Here is a 6,829-nt window from a genome sequence, read left to right as displayed (position 1 = left end):
AGTATCTATATGAACCAGATGATCACGATACCACATTCCTCCCCCCTTAAGAGTAAACTACTCTGGTGAGCTTCAACGTTAACTGTGACCTTAACTGCTCACTATATACTATAGACAGTAACAGTCTGACTAACCATCCTGTATGCTTTAACTATCAAAATAATCTACATAAAATCATAACACTATTGACTATCTTAAAATAGTGTTCCGATGTAACTCTTAATTGAAAAGTATAATTAGCCTATACATCAATGGCAATGTTTACAGGTGTTGTGCAGTTTTTTTTTTTTAGAAAACAATAACTAGGAAGGTGGGTGAACTACCATCTTCCAGTGAGTCCCAGAGCGCATTCTTGCTCTTGCTTGAGGGAGCTCACTACTAGTTCACAAAGTCTCTCAGATGAGTTGGAGTCTTTTTTGTGCGCTCAGAGCGTCGCAGCACCGGTGGTGAGTCTGCACTCGTCTCTGGCGGATCAGCTGGAGGGTGAACCTGGGCTGTTTCAGTGGGCTCACTCCCTTCAGTGGGCTCACTCCCTTCTCCTCTCACCGATGCTGGAACAGCCGAGTCTCTGGTCAAAGCCTCCGCTGCGTTCTCTGGAACCTGAAGACTCATGGGCTCCAGTGTCATGTCCGGCATGGATGTCTCTGTCATCGACGCGTGACGTTTACGGATCTGGTCCACGTGACGTCTCATGACGCGTCCATCTCCTGTCTGCACTGTGTAGGAGACAGGCCCTGTGTTCATCTCAATGACGGCTGGGACCCACCTTGGTCCGTGACCATAGTTTCGGATGTACACGTCGTCACCAGGAGAGAAGCTTCTCCATTTGCTGTGTAAGTCATGTTGTGCTTTCTGTTTGAGTTGTTTCTTTTGAATCTTTGACTTCACATCGGGCAGCAGAAGATCCAGTGTGGACCGCAGTCTCCTAGACATCAGCATTTCAGCTGGAGACAAGCCAGTCGTACTTTGGGGTGTTATTCTGTAATTGAACAGAAATCTTGCTATTTTTGTTTCCAAAGTATCTCCTTTTGCTTTCTTAATTCCTTGTTTGAACGTTTGCACGGCTCTTTCGGCTAGGCCATTTGATGCCGGGCGAAAGGGTCCAGATGTTATGTGCTGTATACCATTCTGTTTCAGGAATGATTCAAACTCTTGGCTTGTGAAGCATGTGCCATTGTCCGATACTATTGTCTGAGGCAGGCCATGTGTGCTAAAGCACTGTCTGAGTTTTTCAATGGTGACTTGGCTTGTTGCATTACTTGTTGGATACACCTCAAGCCATTTTGAGTGTGCATCGATCACGATAAGAAACATCCTGCCTAAGTGAGGGCCGGCATAATCGAATTGAACGTTCATACGTTTAATGAAACGTATGAACGTGCCAAGCCCTTCCTCCTGGAGATGCCTGGGTGTGTGTAGTGTAGATGTTTTAAAAGGGTGGCCCTCCCCTTCTTTGGAACAACCACTCTCGCTCCCCAGAGCACACATCCATCTCTGACACTGAGTTCAAGCCTTCTCGGGCTGTAGGCCTTGAACATTGAAGCCACCTCCTTTGGCCAGCCATTCAAACACCACAACAGCACTTGTGATAATATTTCATCTTTCGCAGTCCACTGCTTCACTTGGGCTGTTGTGATTGGTGGGTCTTCCACCACATCCAGCATGAGGACCTGTCCTGTGTCATCCTCCTCTTCAATGTGTGGCAGTGGTAGCCTGCTCAATGCGTCTGCGTGGTCTTTGCCTGGCTTGTACACCATATTATACTCGTACGCTCTCAGAAGTATTGCCCACCGTTGCACTCTTGGTGACCCCATCTGTGGCACCGGCTTCTTTTCATGGAAAAGCGAGATCAATGGCTTGTGATCAGTGCTGATCGTGAATCTTCGTCCATAGATATACTTGTGAAATCGCTTGATTCCGAATATGATGGCTAACCCCTCCTTGTCGAGCTGTGAGTAACGCTGTTCAGCTGGTGTCAGTGTGCGTGACATGAAGCCTATGGGTTTTTCACTTCCGTCTTCCATGATGTGCGACAGCACGGCGCCGACTCCGTATGGTGAGGCGTCGCATGCCAGCACAAGTTCTTTGTCTGCTGAATAGTGAGCCAGGACTTTTGCTGATTTCAGCAGCTGTTTAGACAAACAAAACGCATCTTCTTGTTCTTTCTTCCAAGTCCACTGAATGTCTTTTCTTAACAATCTGTATAATGGTGCTAGACGTGTGGCGAGATTAGGAAGGAACTTATTATAGTAGTTTAAAAGGCCAAGATATGCTTTCAGCTCAGTCACTGTGGTTGGAGGTGGAGCTTCCTCGATGGCTGTTACCTTGCTCAGCACTGGGTGCAGGCCTTCAGCATCAATCTTGCGACCCAAGTACTCAACCTGGTCTTGCAAGAATGCACACTTGCTTCTGCGCAGTCGCAGTCCTGCCTCTTCCAGTCGCCTGAGTACCTCCTCCAGCGTGCTCAAATGCTCTAGTGTCTCTTCCAGTCAGTAAAATGTCGTCAAGGTAAACAGCTACTCCGGGCAGGCCTTGCAACAAACTCTCCATTGTTCTCTGAAATATGGCTGGAGCAGATGAAACTCCGAACGGGAGCCTATTGTAGGTGAAAAGGCCTCTGTGTGTGTTTATCGTTAGGTATTTCTTGGAGTCATCATCCATCACGATCTGCTGATAGGCGTGGCTTAAATCAAGTTTGGAGAACTGTGTCCCTCTTGCCAGTGTATTGAACAGGTCTTCTACACGAGGAATAGGGTATTGCTCTAGTGAGGAGGCGCTGTTTACTGTTAGTTTGTAATCGCCACATATTCTAATGGAGCCCTCCGGCTTCAACACCGGAACAATTGGCGCCGCCCACTCAGTGTACTTGACAGGTCCTTGATGTCCTCTTTCAGGAGCCTATCTATCTCCTCTTCTACTTTCGCCCTCATGGCATACGGAACTGAGCGGGGCCTATAGAACTTTGGACGGGAATTCGCAGACACACGGATGGTTGCCTTCATGCCTTTTAACATGCCTAGTTCTTTTTTGAAAACATCCTCATGCTTTGACAGTACTTCCTGTAGCTCATGTGCATCTGTTTTTACATGTTTAACCCTCGTGCTGCCTTCGGGTCACATGACCCAAAGGTTCATAACGAACCATCGTTGTGTTTACCCAATTTTACCCAATACAAAAACAAATAAAAATAATTTTCTTTTAACCATTCCAATGTGGGGGGTCTGAGACAGCCCGACAGTTAAAAGAAAATGCTTCACTTTGTTTTTGTATGAGGTAAATTTGTCGCAATACGACAGTGGGTCACAATGACTGATGGGTCAGAATGACCCGAAGATAACACAAGGGTTAATTTCATCCTACTTGAGCTTTAAAGCCTCCAGCCAGTCTCTACCTAACAAGCTAGGTCCAGTGCCCTTCACCACCACTAGGGGTAATGTCTTAATTTGCTGAGCATAGTTTACTTTTACTTCAGAAACTCCCACTACTTTGATTTTTTCTCCCGTGTATGACTTCAGAGACATTTTGCTTTCCTTTAATTTGGGGCGTTTCTTTTCTTTCCACATCTCATTGAATTTATTTTCATTCATAATGCTCACACTGCATCCTGTGTCTATTTCGAAGTGTACTTTCTTTTTATTCACTTCCACGTTGACTTCGAATGGTTTCATTCTCTGCATGGAAGTTTCTGTATTCAGGCATGCCATTATGAATGCTTCTTCGTCATCAGAGCTATCATCATCATTTTGTCTCTCACACACGTTGTGTGACCTGTGTGGACGGGGTTGAAAGCGTGCGCGCCGCTCTGCTCTGTGTGCTTTGGTTTCACTGGGACGGGCATCATCCTTACTTTTATTCCTACAAGCCTTAGCGATGTGCCCTACTCTCCCGCAGAAATGACACTTGGCATCTTTAAATCTACATTCGGCTGCACTGTGTCTTCCGTGACAACGATAACAATCTCTCTCTGTTTCTCCATTCTCCTCTTGTCTCATTACCCTCCGTTTTCATGCTGTTACATGCTACGGCCGCCTTTTGTAGGTCTTGGGGATTTTTACTTGCAGTTTCTGCAGCTACTGCTATCTTAAATGGTTTTTCAAACGTCAGGTCTATTTCGGAGAGCAGACGTCTTTGAATCCGGTCGTCATTCATACCGCACACAAGACGATCTCTTAACCTTTGCTCCAGTGTAGTGCCAAAGTTACAGTCATGAGCTAGTCGTCTGAGCTCCGCTACATATGCACTCACAGATTCCGTAGGCTGACGTGAACGCGAGTCAAACACATATCTCTGCACCATCTCGCTTGGTTTAGGATTGAAGTGCTCTTTCATTACTTGTTTTAACTGATCGAATGTTTTCGCAGATGGCTTATCTGGACTCACCAGGTTTCTCATGAGCTTGTACGAGCTTGTTCTCTCCATCATCGATCCCATTAGCTTCAAAAAACTGATCAAGAACCTCGCAGTACTCTTCCCAAGTCTGCTCTTTTGCATCAAAAGTTGACAGGGTGCCTATCATCATCGTAGTCATCTTTCCGTTTTGCTCGTCACCTCCAGTCCAATAGCACTTTGCACGTTCCTACCATCTGCCACCTGCGGTCATCCCGACGCATCCGACTTCAATCAGGCCCTTTTTTTTCCATCCAGTATCCTCGTCGCCAATATGTGATAACGTAGTGTCCATTAAATGAGGATTCAATCCAGATGATCATGTTCCGTCTTTAATATAAGAACTCACAGAGATTGTAGATGACAGACATCACTCAGGTTGGGACTGCTTGATCTGCTGTCAAGGTCTTGACCTTTAGGGTGAACTGTGCCTCCTGCTGGAGTGGGGTGGTATTGCAATAGTATCTATATGAACCAGATGATCACGATACCACAGATGAGCTGCAGGAAAATGTGAAAATTTAGCAGAAAACCAGTTGCTGAAGTCTGGGTTGAACGAATTTGAAGGTAAAAGGACAACACTGGAATGACTTGAACTTGCTGGAAAAACGTAGCAACCGTTGGTCATTGGCAACAGATGGCAACATTTCTAACCTGGAATCTAGGTTTCAGGTTCAAGACGGAGGAGAAACTAATCATGTGTGCCTGCACACCCAGTCCTGTTCAGACACTTAATTTAAGATGACATCAAAATAATAATTCATAGTGCAGGGTTGCCAATGTTGTTATTGTCCCTGGTGAGTTTTTTATACTTAAATAATAAGATCATGCTACATCTAACCAGCGGATTATTTCTTGCAAGTGTGTCAAAGTGGTATTTTTACAGACTGTATTAACACCGTAGGCTTGAATAATATCCGAAGGCGTGAAGCTAGAGAGAGGATGCAATGGAAAATGTCCTGCATAAGCTAGATCTACTGCTTCAAATTGAAAACGGAGACCATCTTTTGATTAAAGACAAGTTCCTTAACCTCTGTTGTCAATATCGCCAATAAAAAGTAAATACTCTTCAGTTACGAAGCATTTGTTTGTAGCTAGGTAATGAATGATAGTTATTAGACCGTATGTGACCTGGTTTCGCCGTTCTATTAGCAGCCATGATGACAGTAGCGTCACTAGAATGGCCATAACTAACAAAAGATCAAATATCGAATCTGTCCACTGTTCTACATTGCCCACATAATTACGTATATTTCATTCCAAGACTCTGCCGAAACCATAGATATCCTTTATGTGTCTGTGCGGTCAGAAATACAACTCCTTTGGCAGTTTCAAAAACGTTCATGGTGCGTGTCTGTTTGGTTGCCACGGTGATGGCGCAGCAGTGATAGCTAACAAGCTCGGCAGAGAAAAATAAACATTTACCTAGCATCCACACCTCAAACAAGTTGACCTAGACGCAAAACTACACGTCCAATCAATAAAATTATTAATCGTTGTATGCTCCACAGACAAAACTTGCACCATCATCCTTCTGCAACAAAGTGTCGCCATGTCTTCCTGTAGTATGTTTCATTCAATCAACACATTGAATCCTACTGAGAAAGCTGAGTAAACGCACTCAATGATCTACATCTGCGACTGCTATTACGATCCCAACTATAATTTCAGCTGTTAAAACTATAATATTCTTGTTACGACTACCTAGCCTACTTCTTCTGTTTAACAGTTCAGCTTTCAGCTTCTCCCGCATTGTAGGCTATTTAAGCTCTTAGCTTTGTTAGATGATGTTTCAGATTGAAATACTATCAAACTCCGTCTTGCGACTCCACTAATCAGCTAATACCAATCACCTGTGTGAGAGACTGAGTGGTGCGTGTCTGTCGTTGCCACGGTGATGGTGCAGCTATGATTGCTAAAGCGCTGAGGGCAGAGAATAACAGAAATGTTGCTAGAATCCACACCTCAAACAAGTTAACCTAGACGCAAAACTATACGTCCAATCCAAAAAATAAGTATATTTTCCAAGACCCAAGACTCTGCCGAAACTAGAGATGTCCTTTATATGTCTGTGCCAGGCCCGTAAAGATTACCCCCGCAGCCCCCGCACCGCGGGGGGGCCTCGCAGGGATGGGGGGCCTCGCGTGGCAGGCCCCCCGTTTTTTTTATTTTTTTTATCCAATTTGAATTACATGGGATGTCTTATTGTCTTGTCTGTGTTTCCAGAGTTGATATAAAAATAAAGGAAAGTATATTTAATTGTGATTTCTTTGTTAGCTAGGTACGTGACATGACGAAGTAGGTCAGATGGTCAAACAGACCAGCGAGCCCGCTGTAAATAGGTAGCTAACTGTAGCGTAGCGTAGGAAAAATGAAACGCACATTTAAAAGCGGTGCCCAAAAGCGGCATTCAAAACAGAAAATTTCTGAATTAGATGCCAAA

This window comes from Osmerus mordax, chromosome 12, assembly GCF_038355195.1.
Source record: "Osmerus mordax isolate fOsmMor3 chromosome 12, fOsmMor3.pri, whole genome shotgun sequence".
Classification (NCBI taxonomy): Eukaryota; Metazoa; Chordata; class Actinopteri; order Osmeriformes; family Osmeridae; genus Osmerus; species Osmerus mordax.
This window is presented reverse-complemented; position numbering follows the sequence as displayed.